The sequence below is a fragment of the Manis javanica genome, chromosome 9 (genome assembly GCF_040802235.1).
Source record: "Manis javanica isolate MJ-LG chromosome 9, MJ_LKY, whole genome shotgun sequence".
In the NCBI taxonomy this organism is placed as follows: Eukaryota; Metazoa; Chordata; class Mammalia; order Pholidota; family Manidae; genus Manis; species Manis javanica.
The window spans coordinates 11538076-11556950 of NC_133164.1; the positions used below are offsets into that span (position 1 = coordinate 11538076).

General features: G+C 43.6%; 1 protein-coding gene across 4 annotated transcripts in view; it reads right to left on the reverse strand.

Moving 5' to 3' along the window:
• FARP1 (FERM, ARH/RhoGEF and pleckstrin domain protein 1) overlaps positions 1-18875 on the reverse strand; it is a 282743-nt gene that overhangs the window by 260721 nt on the left and 3147 nt on the right. Inside the window, exon 1 of one of the 4 annotated variants that reach the window (XM_073212431.1) lies at positions 18513-18697. The exons of the other annotated variants lie outside the window; for them this stretch is intronic. The gene's annotated coding sequence lies outside the window, so the exon portion shown is untranslated. Of the gene's footprint in view, positions 1-18512; positions 18698-18875 lie in introns of those variants that run through there. 4 annotated transcript variants of the gene reach the window in all.

Sequence of the window (18875 nt, forward strand, 5' to 3'; positions counted from 1 at the left end):
ACATTATCCAATAATCTAAGTCTCAGTTTCCCCTTCTGTAAAATGGATAGAACACCTTCCTCCCTGAATAAACGAGCCAGCAGACATGAACGCAGAGAGCCAGGCACACTGTCTAATGCAGCATGGACCTGGCCGGCCAGCCAGCGCCACACCATGCACCCCACCTCCAAGGGGGAGGCAGAAGTGGCTCTCGATGTGCTGTGCACCCTTCCAGCTCGCTCAGCAGACTTCCGAGCAATTTTCTGGGGGTAGCCTTGACGGCTTATTTGGTTTTGCCTACTAGCACCCTAAGAGCAGACTTTCCCCAGTGGCTCTTCAGTCTCCAGACTGAAGACCACTGCCGGCCTGACCTGGGCCGGGAGCCGAGTGAGCAGGGAGCAAGGGTCAGCACGACGCCTGCCTGGCCAACTCCTCGGGCTGCTGGTGCCCAAAGAACACGGCATGGCCACAAGGCAAAACCACCCGTGTTCTCGGAACATTCCTTCCTACAACAAAGCATGACCATTTTTAAACAGAAGGAGTTGAACCGTCAGGACATTTCTTATCCCCTGCAGTCCTTGCTGATTCACCTACGAGCCTGGGGGAGGCAATGTGCCCCATCACTGCCTCCATGAAATAGGCGTTGAACCTTACCACCGACTCTGGACCTGGCAACAGCTGACTTTTGGATTTATTTATGTAACCTCGGAATCACTATTTTCAAATGGTCCCTAGAGTCTGAGTTCATGCTTATGAATTATTCTACCTCTAAAACAAAAGCATTCTGCTGACTGGGGCCACAGACCTCCAGCAACCTTGAACTTCTAAACCACAGATAACAAAATACCTTCCAATCATCATCTTGCCTACAAGTCCACCCCTCAACCCAAGTGTCAAGAGCATCCATATTCCTTTGTTATGTGCATTGGAAACACTAGGAAGAAGAAAATGATCTACAAGAAGATGTTTTAATAATAAAGCAGGGAAAGATTTGCAATGCTTAAAGTATGCCTCACATCACTATTTATATATGTGGGCTGACTAGGCTTAATCTGCAGAAAAAATCTTTAAAAGTTTTCTTTTTCTTTCATCTATGAAAAATAGTTTTTCTCATTTTAAACAACATGGCTGGCTAATTATAAAAGCAATAAAAATTCATTATGGGAAATTTAGAAAACACAGAGAAGTTGAAAGGAAAAAGATTAAAGCCACTCACATTAGTCCTAGCCAAAGAAAAACCATGCAAAGTAAAATTCTTCTCAATGCACACAAATATGTACCTTAAATAGAATTTTACATATATGTGCTCATCTGTTAAATAGCAAACTGAGTATAATCACAAAAGAAGAGGTAGGTGGACCCCTCCCCAACCCGACCAGACACAAGAGAGTCATTGAATGGCATCAGAAATCACCGCAGACCCTCATCCTTCTGCAGAAGGCCACGGGGGACTACATTTTACAAAGAAAAAAAAAGACCTGTGTCAAAGTTTACCTCCTAAGAGAGACAAACTTCAACAAGTATTTACTGAGCACCTACTGTGTTCCACGCACTTTGCCAGGCATTGGGAAGGCCGAGTGTAAAATACTTAAGTAGAAGCAGCTCTCAACAAGTGGGGAAAGCCCTGAGCTTCTTTCCTGTCTTTGCTGATTATAAGCTGTGTGATCTTCAACAAGTCACTTAATTTCTCTGTGCCTCTTTTCTCTTATAAAGTGGAGATTAAAAATCAGGGAGGTTGGGATGACTAAATGAGTTTGTATTATTCCGTAGGTGTTAATAACCTCCATTTTTTTTAACTATAAGAGGAAACTGGGGCTCAGAAATAAGCTGACTTGCTGTAGACCACTCAACTTCTGAGTGGCAGGGCTGGGATTTGAACCCAGGTCCTGCAGACCCTATGGCAGCCAGCTTCCAAGATGGCAAGATGGCCCCCAATGATCCCTGCCTCCTGGCATCCACACCTTTGTGTAGCCCCCTCTCCCTGAATTCACAGCTAGCCTGTGTGACCAAGAATGCTGTGGAAGTGACAGGGTATGACTGCCAGGCCTAGGTCTGAGAAGTCATGACACTTTCTACCTGGGCCTCCTCATCAGTCACTCACTGTAGCTACCATGCAGTGGGAACACTCAGGCATCCTGACCCGGGAGCCTATGGGGTCCCCTGGAAGCAGATCCTACAGCCTGAGCTGACATCTCTACCGCAAACATCCAAGCCAGAACTGCCCGTCTAAGCCACTCCCAAAGTCCTGACCCACAGAAACGTCAAAAGACACTAAAGACTTACTACTGTTTTAAGTCACTCAATTTGGGTGTAATCTGCCATGCAGCAAGTGAAAACGAATACATGCCCTGAAGCCTATGTTCTTTTCTCCATTTCCAAACTGACTTTCAGTTGCTTCTGTAATGTCATCTTTTAATTATTATCACTGTACATTCACATAGGAAATTAACCAAACATATATTGATAACCAGCCTATAACTCCCCAGATCTCTGAGGTAAGCCCTAATGGATGGACATCTTACATCTATTTCTTGCCAGCACAGTCACATTCTGGGACTTCTATATGCACAGTGTTCTTTTTGATCTACCCCTTCAAAAAACAGGTAGCTAACAGAGTTCATTAAGCCCCTGCTAGACAGATCAGGAAACTACTGGTCACGTGTTCGGTTAAGACCCTTTGAAAGGTGTTTTCTCTGCATGTTGTGTTTAAAACAAGAAATTAACCATGATGAGATACCACACACCCCTAGTAAAATAGCTAAAATTAAAAGGGTTGACCATACCAAGTGCTGGTGAGGATTCCACTTCTGGGAATTGCCCGTGAGAAACCAGAACTGTGACCGTATCAAAACCTGCACGTGGAAGCCCACAGCGGCTGTGCAGCCACTGTATTCCTCACTGCCCCAAACTGGAAACAATGCCCGTGTCCTTCAACAGGCAAAGGGCCAAATACCCTGCGGTGTGTCCACAGCGCAGTACTGTTCAGTAGAAGCCTGAGAGATGAGTGATGCAACAACCAGGGAGAATTCCAGCCGTCACACTGTGACATCATGAGAGGTCACATGCTCCATGGCTCCAATTAGATGTCCTTCTGGAAAAGACTGAATGATAGCGACAGAGCAAAGATCAATGCTAACAGGGGTCTGGGCCTACAGAAAACATGGGGACTTTTTTGAGCTGATGGACCTGTTCTGTATCCTGACCACACTAATCGCTGCATGCAGCAAATCATATAGAACTGTACACACAAAAAAGCAGTTTTACTCCATATTAATTTTTTTTAATGCACATATACTTCCTTCTGAGGCAATCCCCATTCCTTTTTGCCCTCACTTAAGTCACCTGCCGAGCCTAGAGCCCTCTTGATTTCCAAATCTTTATGAAACGCTGATCACAAGGACTTTTATGAGTGTTACTTAGAATCCACGATATGTATCTCAGGAGTCTACCTTCTTTCAAAGAATTACCATTTGTTATTCTCCTCTACAGCTAAGGCCAAATCTGCTGTATGTCCCCACAAACATTCTTCCCTGGGAGCAAAAGATCATTTAGGAGAAGAAAGATATAACTGCACAAGTTCTAATATCTGGCAGGAGAATGCGACGCTCCATGGCGGTGGGGTTGTCGCCTAAGCCACAGGTGATCAGCTGTATCTGTCCCCAAAGCATCTGTCTGGTGGCCTCTGGGGAATACGAGCCCCCCACTTTTAGGCGCTCTAAAAGTTCAAAGTAAGACGTTTTACTCTCGTGTGAAGACAGTAAGAATTCAATGAGTTGTGATTTTCCAGCTGCCTGTGATCCTATGACAAGCCTTTCATTAATCCATTGAGGAAAGGCTCTTTTTTAAGCATCCAGAAAATATAAGAGATGAGACATGGCCCCTGACCTCTAATCCTGGTGAAAAGGCAAAGCTCCCATGAGGGCGAGACTAACCCCGTCAGATATCATAAGCGTGGGTCCCGGCCCAGAGCCCCCTGCATTGCCCCTCGGACTGGGGGAGCCCCAGGGGCTTCTGTGCACGTCATCACCGAAGGTGTGCCAATGGAACTTAGAACCAGATGTTGTTCAAATTGGGAATTTGAAAAATGGGCAACACTTGGATGTGTCACAAATGGTCTTCTGGGGACTGGGAAGGGCTGAGAGGAGCCAACACCACAGCTTACTAAGTGCTTCTGAACACAGGAGGGAAGAGGAGCGTAAGAATTCCTCACCAGTTAGACGGAAATAAGGCAGCATGCACATCCATTGCAGCCTACCTGGAGGGCTCCTGGCCCCACACTGAGCCTCTCTCAACCTCCAGCTTAGGCCAGTTATGCTATGAACTCACCCTGAGCGGCTCTCCTGTCCCCCTTCTCCTGCTCCAGAAGGCGTACTCAGTAGAAGCCAGGGGAGTGTCACTAAGGGGATAATGGATAACGAGTGACAGATAACTATGACACCCATCACAATGGGCTGTTAGGTCAGAGCCGCTGCTCTCGGCACACAGACATCAGCCTTTGTGTGTCGGTGAACTTGCTGAGCTCCGGCACAAACCTGGAGGTGGCGCACAGAGCTTCCCTGTATCTTCTGCCTTTCCTCTCTCTGCTGGTCACTCTCTGAGGAAGTGTTTCTCCCCCTTATTTTTGCCTCTCGAGACCATCCATCTGGAAAGGCTACTGTTGTCTGGGCACAATCTGCCCCTCCTCCCCACTGACAGCCCCCCACCAGAGCTGTCACTCATCTGGCCTAAGTAAGAGTCCTTCCCTAAGAGGTGGGGATGGGGGTTTAAACGCCACTTGGCCATTCCAGATCACAGCAAGAGTCATATGAACACTTCTTACAGGGGAACTGGAAATGCTTGAAGCTGTGAAGAATTACCAGGATGACAGCTTGGACTTTAAGGCAGAGGCCATGGGTGCTCTGCCACCTGCAATGTGCAGGGCAGCCCCTCACCTCTGCCCCACCCTGAACTGCCCAGCTCAAATGCCCAGGGAGAGGTTACCCAGAGATGAAGCCAATGCCCGGCAGAAAGCAGAGCACGGACACTGCCAGGGAAACCCCCCAGGGCTGGGCACCTTGGACCAGGTCTCTGTTCCTGAGACAGCTCCATGCCTGCCCTTTTGGGGTTGGTATTGACAACTAAGAAATTCCCCTATTCCACTTCCTATAGTTCAAGCTGGGCGTCTGTTCCTCGCAACAAAAGACTTAGAGACTGACCCTCCTTCTGTATACGTACCCACAGATGGTCACAGCAACAAAATGCCACAGGCCAAAACAAACAACTGATAAACAGCAACGTTAGATATGTAACATAGGACCACACAGTGGAATTACAAAACCACTCAGCATTTTCATTTCAAAGAGAGCATGGAAAACACTTAGACAATGCAAAGGGTGAAAAATGGCTTCTAAATGTATATGCATCATTCTCCCAATTCTAAAAAAAATATGTATGTTTAGGTAAAAATACTGGGCATATATCAAATATGCCAGAAGTCAAACAGAAATAAACCAAAATTTTAATTTTCTAAGTCTTTGATTGGCAGGATTACAAGTGACTTTTACTTTCTGTTTTATACATGAATAGTTTGACCATCCTGTTACAATAAACATGCTACAAAGTGAACACTAAAATAAACAAACAGAAACATACTTGTTTATACTTGCTCAACTCCATTGCCACTTCCTCCAGCACAATCCAATGTCTTAGTAACCTGAACACTGCCACCGTTACTATACCTTTCACATAGCTCTTGTCATAGTCCACATGCTACTCAATAATCTAGATATTTCTCTCATCCCATCTGGATGCTACACTCTGAGAATAGGGACTGAGCCCTACTTTTGTGGCATTAATGGCAACTAGTATATTCAACATAATGTTTAATAAATACCTGTTGACTTGATAGGCCCTTACAGAAACTGAAGTAAAAATAAAATAGTGAATATGCAAAATGCCCTGGTCAGTTGGCCATCGTGATAGTGGGGGTAGGGAGGACATCAATCAGATATCTTTTTTTTTGGTATCATTAATCTACAATTACATAAAGAACATTATGTTTACTAGTCTCACCCCTTCACCAAGTCTCCCCCACATACCCCTTCACAGTCACTGTCCATCCATGTAGTAAGATGCTGTAAAATCACTACTTGTCTTCTCGGTGCTGCACAGCCCTTCCCATGCGCCCCCCCCCGACATTATACATACTAATCGTAATGCCCCCATTCCCCCCCCCCACTTGTCCCTCCCTTCCTACCCATCCTCCCCAGTCCCTTTCCCCTTGGTAACAGTTTGTCCATTCATGGGTTCTGTGATTCTGCTGCTGTTTTGTTCCTTCAGTTTTTCTTTGTTCTTATACTCCACATATGAGTGAAATCATTTCGTACTTGTCTTTCTCTGCCTGGCTTATTTCACTGAGCGTAATACCCTCTAGCTCCATCCATGTTGTTGCAAATGGTAGGATTTGTTTTCTTCTTATGGATGAATAATATTCCGTTGTGTATATTTACCACATCTTCTTTATCCATTCATCTACTGATGGACATTTAGGTTACTTCCATTTCCTGGCTATTGTAAATAGTGCTGAGATAAACATAGGGGTGCATCTGTCTTTTACAAACTGGACTGCTGCATTCTTAGGGTAAATTCCTAGAAGTGGAATTCCTGAGTCAAATGGTATTTCTATTTTAAGCATTTTGAGGAACGTCCATACTGCTTTCCACAATGGTTGAACTAATTTACAACCCCACCAACAGTGTAGGAGGGTTCCCCTTTCTCCACAACCTCGCCAACATTTGTTGTTGTTTGTCTTTTGGATGGTGGCGATCCTTACTGGTGTGAGGTGATATCTCATTGTGGTTTTAATTTGCATTTCTATGATGACAAGCAATGTGGAGCATCTTTTCATGTGCCTGTTGGCCATCTGAATTTCTTCTTTAGAGAACTGTCTATTCAGCTACTCTGCCCATTTGTTAATTGGATTATTTGCTTCTTCTTTCTTGAAGTGTGTGAGCTCATTATATACTTTGGATGTCAACCCTTTACCGGATCTGTCATTTATGAATATATTCACCCATACTGTAGGATACCTTTTTGTTCTATTGATGGTGTCCTTTGCTGTACAGAAGCTTGTCAGCTTGATATAGTCCCACTTGTTCATTTTTGCTTTTGTTTCCCTTGCCCGGGGAGATATGTTCATGAAGAAGTCGCTCATGTTTATGTCAAAGAGATTATTGTGTATATTTTTTTCTATGAGTTTTATGGTTTCATAACTTACATTCAGGTCTTTGATCCATTTCAAATTTACTTTTGTGTATGGGGTTAGACAGTGATCCAGTTTCATTCTCTTACGTGTAGCTGTCCATTTTTGCCAGCACCATCTGTTGAAGAGACTGTCATTTCCCCATTGTATGTCCAAGGCTCCTTTATCGTATATTAATTCACCATATATGTTTGGGTTAATATCTGGAGTCTCTATTCTGTTCCACTGGTCTGTGGCTCTGTTCTTGTGCCAGTAACAAACTGTCTTGATAACTGTGGCTTTGTAGTAGAGGTTGAAGTTGGGGAGCGAGATCCCCCCCCACTTTATTCTTCCTTCTCAGGATTGCTTTGGCTATTTGGGGTCTTTGGTGGTTCCATATGAATTTTTGAACTATTTGTTCCAGTTCATTGAAGAATGCTGTTGGTAATTTGATAGGGATTGCATCGAATCTGTATATTGCTTTGGGCAGGATGGCCATTTTGATTATATTAATTCTTCCTAGCCAGGAGCATGGGTTGAGTTTCCATTTGTAAGTGACCTCTTTAATTTCTCTTAAGAGTGTCTTGTAGTTTTCACAGTATAGGTCTTTCACTTCCTTGGTTAGGTTTATTCCTAGGTATTTTATTCTTTTTGATACAATTGTGAATGGAATTGTTTACCTGACTTCTCTTTCTATTAGTTCATTGTTAGTGTATAGGAAAGCCACAGATTTCTGTGTGTTAATTTTGTATCCTGTAACTTTGCTGAATTCTGATATTAGTTCTAGTAGCTTTGGAGTGGAGTCTTTAGGGTTTTTTATGTACAATATCATGTCATCTGCAAATAGTGACAGTTTAACTTCTTCTTTACCAATCTGGATGCCTTGTATTTCTTTGTTTTGTCTAATTGCCATGGCTAGGACCTCCAGTACTATGTTGAATAACAGTGGGGAGAGTGAGCATCCCTGTCTTGTTCCTGATCTCAGAGGAAAAGCTTTCAGCCTCTTGCTGTTCAGTATGATGTTAGCTGTGGGTTTATCATATATGGCCTTTATTATGTTGAGGTACTTGCCCTCTATACCCATTTTGTTGAGAGTTTTTATCATGAATGGATGTTGAATTTTGTCAAAAGCTTTTTCAGCATCTGTGGAGATGATCATGTGGTTTTTGTCCTTTTTGTTGATGTGGTGGATGATGTTGATGGATTTTCGAATGTTGTACCACCCTTGCATCCCTGGAATGAATCCCACTTGGTCATGGTGTATGATCCTTTGATGTATTTTTGAATTCGGTTTGCTAATATTTTGTTGAGTATTTTTGCATCTACATTCAGCAGGGATATTGGTCTGTAGTTTTCTTTTTTGGTGGGGTCTTTGCCTGGTTTTGGTATTAGGGTGATGTTGGCTTCATAGAATGAGTTTGGGAGTATTCCCTCCTCTTCTTTTTTTGGAACACTTTAAGGAGAATGGGTATTATGTCTTCTCTGTATGTCTGATAAAATTCCCAGGTAAATCGATCTGGCCCAGCGGTTTTGTTCTTGGGTAGTTTTTTGATTACCGCTTCAATTTCATTGCTGGTAATTGGTCTGTTTAGATTTTCTGTTTCTTTCTGGGTCAGTCTTGGAAGGTTGTATTTTTCTAGGAAGTTGTCCATTTCTCCTAGGTTTTCCAGCTTGTTAGCATATAGGTTTTCATAGTATTCTCTAATTATTCTTTATATTTCTGCAGGGTCCACAGTGATTTTTCCTTTCTCATTTCTGATTCTGTTTATCTGTGTTGATTCTCTTTTTCTCTTGATAAGTCTGGCTAGAGGCTTATCTGTTTTGTTTATTTTCTCGAAGAGCCAGCTCTTGGTTTCATTGATTTTTTTCTATTGTTTTATTCTTCTCAATTTTATTTATTTCTTCTTTGATCTTTATTATTTCCCTCCATCTGCTGACCTTAGGCCTCATTTGTTCTTCTTTTTCCAATTTTGATAATTGTGACATTAGACTATTCATTCGGGATTGTTCTTCCTTCTTTAAATATGCCTGGATTGCTATACACTTTCCTCCTAAGACTGCTTTCGCTGCGTCCCACAGAAGTTGGGGCTTTGTGTTGTTGTAATTTGTTTCCATATATTGCTTGATCTCTATTTTAATTTGGTCATTGACCCACTGGTTATTTAGGAGCATGTTGTTAAGCCTCCATGTCTTTGTGAGCCTTTTTTCTTTCTTTGTACAATTTATTTCTAGTTTTATACCTTTGTGGTCTGAAAAGTTGGTTGGTAGGATTTCAATTTTTTTAATTTACTGAGGCTCTTTTTGTGGCCTAGTATGTGGTCTATTCTGGAGAATGTTCCATGTGCACTTGAGAAGAATGTGTATCCTGCTCCTTTAGGAGGTAGAGTTCTGTAGATGTCTGTTAGGTCCATCTGTTCTAGTGTGTTGTTCGGTGCCTCTGTGTCCTTACTTATTTTCTGTCCGGTGGATCTGTCCTTTGGAGTGAGTGGTGTGTTGAAGTCTCCCAAAATCAATGCATTGCATTCTATTTCCTCCTTTAATTCTGTTAGTATTTGTTTCACATATGTTGGTGCTCCTGTACTGGGTGCATATATATTTATAATGGTTATATCCTCTTTGGATTTAGCCCTTTATCATTATGTAATGTCCTTCTTTATCTCTTGTTACTTTCTTTGTTTTGAAGTCTATTTTGTCTGATACTAGTACTGCACCACCTGCTTTTTTCCTCCCTGTGGTTTGCATGAAATATCTTTTTCCATCCCTTGACTTTTAGTCTGTGCTTGTCTTTGGTTTTGAGGTGAGTCTCTTGTAAGCAGCATATGGATGGGTCTTGCTTTTTTATCCATTCTATTACTCTGTGTCTTTTGATTGGTGCATTCAGTCCATTTACATTTAGGATGATTATTGAAAGATATGTACTTACTGCCATTGCAGGCTTTAAGTTTGTGGTTACCAAAGGTTCAAGGTTAGCTTCTTTACTACCTTACTGTCTAACTTAACTCGCTTATTGAGCTATTATAAACACTGTCTGATGGTTCTTTATTTCTCTCCCTTCTTAGCCCTCCTCCTCCATTCTTCCTATGTTGGGTGTTTAGTTCTGTGCTCTTTTTAGGAGTGCTCCCATCTAGAGCAGTCCCTCTAAAATACCCTGTAGAGGTGGTTTGTGGGAGGCAAATTTCCTCAACTTTTGCTTGTCTGGGAATTGTTTCATCCCTCGTTCATATTTGAATGATAATCGTGCTGGATACAGTATCCTTGGTTCAAGGCCCTTCTGTTTCATTGCATTACATATATCATGCCATTCTCTTCTGGCCTGCAAGGTTTCTGTTGAGAAGTCTGATGATAGCCTGATGGGTTTTCCTTTGGAGGTGACTGTTTTTCTCTCTCTGGCTGCCTTTATTACTCTGTCCTTGTCCTTGATCTTTGCCATTTTAATTGTTATGTGTCTTGGTGTTGTCCTCTTTGGGTCCCTTCTGTTGGGAGTTCTGTGTGCTTCCATAGTCTGAGCAACTATTTCCTCCCCCAGTTTGGGGAAGTTTTCAGCAATTATTTCTCCAAAGACACTTTCTATCCTTTTTTCTCTCTCTTCTTCTTCTGGTACCCCTAATGCGGATATTGTTCCTTTTGGATTGGTCACACAGTTCTCTTAATATTGTTTCCTTACTGGAGATCCTTTTATCTCTCTCTGCATCAGCTTCTATGCGTTCCTGTTCTCTGGTTTCTATTCCATTAATGGCCTCTTGCATCCCGTCTATTCTGCTTTTAAGTCCTTCCAGAGATCGTCTTACTTCTGTCGTCTCCCTCTGTACTTGCTCCTTTAGCTCTTGCATATTTCTCTGCAGATCCATCAGCATGTTTATGATTTTTATTCTGAATTCTTTTTCAGGGAGACTGGGCAGGTCTATCTCCACAGGTCCTCTCTCAGGGGTTGTCTGGACTATTTTGGACTGGACTAAATTCTTCTTCCTTTTCATGATGATAGCGGTGGCTGTAGGCAGGTTGCAGGTGTGTCAGCTGGGAGAATAAAGTCCTTTCCTGGTTGCTGGACACCTTGCCCTTCTCCGCTGCCTGTGTCAGTTACCCGCAGTCCTGGAGGAGCCACCGGACGATTCCCCTAAGCTGCTGTGAGCAGGGCGTCAGAGCAGCGCAGGGCCCCGCGGGGAGTGGCTGGCACGCCGGGTGCGCTCCCCCGTAAAAGTGGCACCCCTGCCGGGCAGCTGTGTACCAGCAGCAGCCTTTGGGTCTGGTCCCGGCGGTTGTGCATCAGGCTGGGATTCTGGGTGGCTACTGGGGGTGCGGCTGCTCCTGGGCTGCTCCTCCACCGCCGCCGCCAGCTCCCACGGGCCACTACCAGGCCAGTCTGGTACCGTCAGTGCACGAAGGCCCTCCCAGTCCCCTCTGGCGCCACCGCCTTTGGCGCACGCTGCCATTCTCCCACTACTGGGCCGGTGTGTTGGGGTCTGTGCCAGTTGGGGGAACGACTGGCAGGCTGCTTATTGCCATGAGGGGCTTCAGAGCTGCACTGCCGCCTAGGGGGTTAGGGCGCCTAAAGATCCCCGGGTTTCCCAGCTGCTGGCTAAGTGTGCTGGGATGACTTCGGCCAGCTGTGGGGTCCCTGTCTCTTTAAGACTTGCAGAAAGCACTCACTTTTCTTTTGTCTCAGGGGTGCCAGTTGTGGGGACCTGCCCGCAGGTTTTGCTGTTCCATTTCTCTAATATCCAGCACCTGGTGCACCATTTGTCTGCGCTCCGGGTGTGGATTTCTAGAGCTGGTTGTTTAGCAGTCCTGGGCTTTCTCTCCCTCCCCGTTCCGACTCCTTTCTTCCCACCGGGTTTTGGGGTGGGGGAGTGTTTGGATCCCACCTGGCTGCGGCTTGTATCTTACCCCCTTCGTGTGATGCTGGGTTCTCGCAGATGTAGATGTATCCTGGCTCTTGTACTGCATCCACTGGTATCTCTTTTAGGAACAGTTGTATTTACTGTATTTTCATAAATATATATGTTTTTGGGAGGAGATTTCCACTGAACTACTCACGCCGCCATCTTGGCTCCACCCAGATATCTTTTTAAAAGTTATAGATAAGAATTACTATTGTTCTATATTTGGCAACTTGTCTACCTGGATATTTTATGTTACATTTATTTGGACAGATTAATTTTAAGGTTATTATGAAATCATTTAACTTGCCTTTATAGGCTCACAAATAATGTCATCTTTTAATTTGGAAAACCTTTGGTTTACCCAAATCCTGACATTTCCAAACAGCTCACTCCATTAATAACACTGGCTCCCAATAAGATCTGATGCCAGAGAACTAAAAGCTCTGGTAGGATTACAAAGGAAGATATTAATCTCTGATTAATAATGTCCTCACAGATCACCTAAGCAATATTAAAAGTGCAGACAAATGCCACTCTAAATTGACAGAAATGGCAGGCACTGCCACCATTCTTTCTTAAAGAAATGAAATATGACTCTCAAGTATGTCCTGTAATCCAAACTGCCAAATGGTCAATTCCAAGCAAACATCTTGTAAGGCCACTTAAGACAAAAGGTAAATTCATGTAAACTTAGCCACAGGATTTGCACACATTATCAAATACCTAAAATAGCTCACCTCTCAGTGATCTGATATGATCACTAAGTCACTTTCCACATAAAGAACAGGTAGAAACATGTTTCCTCAAAGGTAATGTTAAATGGCAAATGAAAGAAAGTATCAGTCAAGACACTCTGGATGGCAACCACAGAATTAGAAAGTAAGTAAATTTATTGTTCACTGCAATGAGTCCAAATCTGCATTATTTAATATATGAAACATACTACTGTTGAGTGCACTGAGCTCCAGGTGCAGGAAGGTCAGTAACTCCTGCAGCGACTCTGGTTCCACCCTCCAGCTCTTGCGTTCATCCCAAGGTTAATGACAACATGGCTGCTGTGGTTCCAGACATCACGTTCAGTCTAGTCTTTGGGTCTCTTTACAAGCATAGAAACATTCCCCAGAACCCCCTTCAAAGACTCCCCAGATGTCAGAGGCTCCTGGGAGGATTTTGCTTAATGACAAAAAGAGCTGGAGGCAGCCTGTGTGATTCCAGACCTGACAACACCAAATGCGTAAGAGTATGAAGCTTGGAGCTGCTGCAACCATTAGCCGTAATAGCTAATTAGGCTGCAGCAGTCTAATTAACCACTAGGCAAAAAGCCCGAGGACACAAAGCTCCATACTGAGGATGGTAGGGTGGAAGGACAGGAAGAACCTGGGTCCTTGATACTGTGATCAGAGACACCAAACTGGGGCCCTTTCTTCTTATTACTTGAGGCAACTAAAAGCCTGATGGCTTACACTGCTATTCATCAGTCAGACACTGCACCACTTGAAGATAAATGCACACTTAAAGGTTCCCTTGAGGTTCTAGGGGGAAAGCACCAATAACTTGCCCAACCCCTCAAAGGCAGATGATGTAGAGGGCAGATGCCTGTATCCCAACTCTCTGTTACCTTTGACATCATCCTCTAACTTACACATTCTAAAATGTCATAGGATTGTCATTCACAAATTTTAATTCATATCAACCCGTATTCATTTACTTTACATGGGCAGAAAAAACGAAATCAGAAAAATGCACTTTCTAACCTGACAATGATTGTTACCTGGTTTGGAAAAATGAGAAGAATATACAGATAATAAGATCAATTTTGGCAGGAGTTACAGGAAGTAAAGTCCTTCCATAGCCACCTACATATACCACTCTGACCTCTTTTTGGAATGGCACATCTTGCTTTGACCAAGAGCTCCACTTTTGTACTGATTTCAGAAATATTTCTTTCCCATAATCCTTCTGTGTGTTAAAGAACACAACTCAATTTTCAATTTTAGAAATCTATGTATCACAATCTTAAACACCTGTTTCCCCAGATTTTCAAATTAAGCAGGTTTTCTTTTTCAAGTCTATGTATTTTCAACTCAGTTTTAATCACGAAAGAACAAAACCATTCCCACATCCTCCAGTAAAGGGAGTCTGACCTCTTGAACAGAGCAATACTAGTCTATGCCTTGCAAAAATGTGGTTTTTTCCCAAAGTTGAATAAATTACCTGACCCTTTCATAATTTTGATAATTAGACCATGTACAGGGCTTTCCTAATAACTTTTTGCTCTTCAAAAAATGCTGTTAATAAAAAGGAAAGGTTAAAAAAATAGACTGGTAACAATATTCACAACGCAAAAGTCTTAACAGGGAACTTGTATCCAGGATATATAAAGAACTTCTACAACTGTAAAACAAGATGACATTAAGTAGGTGCAGTTACTGAATGTCAATTATACTCAAAAGCTATATAAAACATAAGACAAAAAAAATTTAGAAGACGAAAGATTTAACAGACACTTCACCAAAGAAGACACAAATGGCCAACAAGTACATGAAAAGCTATCCTTAAGCATCGGGGAAATATAAAATTAAGCCACAGGGAATACCACTACACATCCACCAGGATGGCTAAAATAAAAAAGAACAACAATTTCCAGCGTCACTGAAGATTACCGTAACTGGGATGCTTATGTATCACCGGTGGAAATGTAAAATGGCACACACGCTTTGGAAAATAGCACTTTCTGACAAAGCAGACACTTACCATAAGACCCAGGCAATGAAAATGAAACACGTCCACACAAAGCCTTGTTCACAAATGTTCACAGCAGCTTTATTCCTGAGAGTCCACGGACACAACTAGCATGGCCGAAAGGGAATGGATAAACTGTAGCACATCCCGACATGGAAATACTACTGAGCAATACAAAGGAATACACTGATGGGAGGACAGAGGGGGAGGAGGAGGAAAAGAAGAAAAGAAATTATCCGTAGACAGAGTGAAACTGCAGACCTCAAAAGGGTCTAAGAGCAGCCGGAGAGAACAGACCAGACTATTTACAGACAACAAGGAGCCTTACAGCTGACTCTACAGCTACGGCGCAACCACAAAGACCATGGATTAATGCAGGAACATCATCCCCAATTGCACATTCAGGTAATTTGTCATTCCACAACAAAGATAATTAAAGGCAAATAAAAACTTAGGTTACCACCAACAGATGCTCACTAATGGAACTTCTGAAAAACACCTCAGGAAAAAGGAAAATTATCCCAGCTAGTTTATCAGGCAAGTTTTAGTTTCTTCTTCATGCTTTTATTGTCTGATTTTTCCAGTGAGCCTGTGTCTTCTCACAATATTACCCAGCTTTAAAGGTTAAACTGTTAAATTAGAACAAAACAGAAACAAAATCAAATATCAAATTCCCAAAACAACCACCTACCAGTGCTAAAACCAAATTTCGCTTAAAAACCTTAAAGGCTAACTTGAACGGACATCAAACAGTAGGTTTACTTAGTCACTCAGCAAGTATTTGTCAAAGGTTTGCTATGTGCCAGGCACCATACCAGATCTTGAAGACGGAAAAAAAAAAAATGAAAGTCATCATTATCTGGATTTACAACCCTGCCCTTCTAGAAGACCTCTGTGGGAAACCAGAAGTCTACACACGGGGTGGGTACTCTCTAGGTAAGGAATATTATCATAATAGAGAGTTAAAGGTAATCTAGTTTGGCCTGTGGCTCTTTTGTTTGAAAATGTATGCACAAATATGACAGTTTTGCATATGAAATGAATCCAGAGAACTCCCTAGTTAATTTAATTGCCAATCTTGCAAGTTTGTCTCATTTCCATCCCACATTAAAATAAGAACACTGCCCTTCTGAGTTGAGATCAAAGGCAGCACAGAGCATATACTGGGTTTTAGTCACATTGTACCTTTAGTCACACTGATGGCCCCTGGCTTATTTCACATGTATGAAAAGCTTAGAGCACCATATTTAATATGTATCAATTGCTCACTTTTGCTCAAAGTATCCACTTAGCAAAACGTTTTTAATTGACTAAAATCAGGACAAGGGCAGCCTATAAAAATCCTGTTTCTCCACTTAAAAACATTTTGTGGTGGCTTCCTGATTAAAAACAAAGGCTGCATTTGGCATATAAAGACTGCCAAAATCCATGTTTCAGGTAATTTGAATGAAAACCATAGGGGCGCTGATCTTCCCCAACAGGTGGAAGTAGTTAAGGCAGTAACTGGGCAGAAACAGAGGGCCCTTGGACTCTGAGGAGATGAGAGCGCAGCAGAAACTCACTCTAACCATTAAAAAGCAAGAGAAATAAGTTGAGAGCCATCCTTGCAATCCAAAGCCACAAACAATAAAGAAAGCAGCGGCCGCAGGCCCTAAGAGCGTGCCCTCTCCCACCACCAGGCACTGGAAACCAACACCTGGAGTAGCTGGGCATCCAAAGAGGAAGGACTGGAGCAACTGTCACTAGGGGGGCACACGGGCCTCTCTCTCAACTGCAGCACCTTCAGTGAGAGGGGAGAGTGCATTTCTCAAAAAGTACTAGGCAGTTCTCTGCAAAAAGCAAGGCAAAGGAGCTTGTTGAAAATGCCCCATTCACCATGCTATCAAATCATTAGCCAAGTCCCTGCAACTCCATAAAACTTCTTCCCCATCCTCTGGGAAAGTCACAATGACATCCTTCCCAACGAGTGTTCACCACGCAAAAACCAGGCTCCTGCTTTTTCTCCAGTGTTCTCTAACCTCCTCTAGGATGCAAAAGGGTTTCTTTTTTTATCACAGGCACCCTCATTATAAAGTATATACCCTTTTTCAAATGAATTAAACTCATCTATGGTCAATGAATATTAGAGGATGAATACCACCTTTTAAAAAACTAACCCTTTTGATATGGCCTTTAATTCTTATCTTTCTAAAGACCATTTCCTTGTACAGTTTCTTTCGTGGAAAGCAAAGCAAAAACATTCACCCAGGTTCCTTGTATTCTCAAGATAATCATGAAATAATTGCAATACACTAGAAGAAAATTGTCCAGATTTTAAAACCTCCTTTTGGTAAATTTGGTTACAGAGCAGCATTAGAATTCTATTACGACACAGGAATTAAATCACTGTATAAATTCCAGGTAGAGACTATCAATGTGAAAAGGGGCACTGGAAATCTAACTCCAGTTACACCCCCCAGGACAGAGCTCCTTAAATGAAAAAAACCACACCCCAGCTCAGGTCGGCGAGCTACAGAATCTGTGACCCTATGGGGCAGAGCTACATCATCACCAAGTTATGTGAAGTTTCTGGCCCACCTGTAAGAAACATGAGATTGTGGAAAGCACTGGGCTAGGAAGACATCAATTCACTGTCTTGACCAATACACTTCGCCCAGTAAGCCAGCCACTGGCCAATTACATGTCTTTATTTTACCCAGAAGCAGATCTATTAGCCAGACATTCTAAAAACACAAATGTTTTTTTGTGCCTGGTATAACTCCAACACTGGTGCCTTGCTGCAGAACGATGCTGCAGGAATATAAAGTGAGCATGTGGATACTGACCCCACATGTGAAAAGCACATGGTCAGAAACTGTCATACCCAGAAGACCCCTCTGGAAGGGTGGAGGGTAAACCTCCAGCCAGATGGCTGTGGAATGAGGAAGGCCAAAGATGGGAGCCTTTGGAAGGGCCCGCCTGATCCGAACAATGGGGACAATTTTTAAGGCAGCTCCCCGAAAAGCTCTCAGGACCCAAAAGGCCTTTCTTCTTCCTCTCTTGTTTAGACTGAATAAGAAATGCAAGACAATGCTGGAGGATGTACTGAAATGGGCTTGGCGCGTCACCACGTGCAAAGCACCTTAAACATAACCCAAGGCTAGGCTAGGCTAGGCTAGGCTAGGCTAGGCTAGGCTGGGTTTGCCCTCCCAGGACACTGCTGGTGGGGCCACAAAAGCCTTTGCTCCGGGGAACTGGGAAACAGGAGAGGGCCGGGCTGAGCAAGTCAAACCTGGGGAACTAACAAGAAAGGCATTAACAACGACAATAAAATGAAACAGCCAGAGGCCACCATGGTACTCCATAAGGCTCAGAGCCAGGCTGAGCCCGCTAAACTGTTCCAGATGGGAGACGATCTCTCCACGTCTCAAGAAGCTGATCTGCTACCAGGGCCCTCGTTGCTTTGTGAGCCTCACCGTTCCCTTTTCGGGGGGCTCCTGCACAGACCCCAAGGGCAACAGGGCTCCAACTGCCAGGAACAAAATTCAGACTGGTTCCGGCAACTCCTGTTTATCCCCCGTCTCGTATAACACAGTCTCTCCCCTCCCCACCCCACCCCACCCCACTCCCAAGGGTCTGGCCAGATCACACAGCTAAAGTTTCCGGAACTTAAATCGTAAAACCACAATCAGGAGTTGTTTTGAAATGCTCACCACAAAAATCTGTGTCCCTTGCTTTAAAAGAAAAGAAAAAAAAAAAAACTTTGCTTTCTATAAGGACTGTCGATAGAGACAAATCTAACTTAAGCAGAGGGTGTGTTCTTCTTTGTCACCCACTGGGGTCTCGCGTCGCGTGGGCGAGCCCCAGGCACCCGGCTGCGCTGCGGCGCCCGCGCCGGCGGCCACGTCCCCGGTCCGCGACCCGCCTCCGGGGCCGAGATTGCGGCCAGAGGTCCGGAAGGTCCGGCGCTGTCACCGGGCCGGGTGGGATGGGAGGGAGCGGGGGGAAGGGCGCCGCGAGGTGGGGACGGCGAGCGGAATCCCGCAGCCCGAGTGCGCAGAGGGGACCGAGGGTGC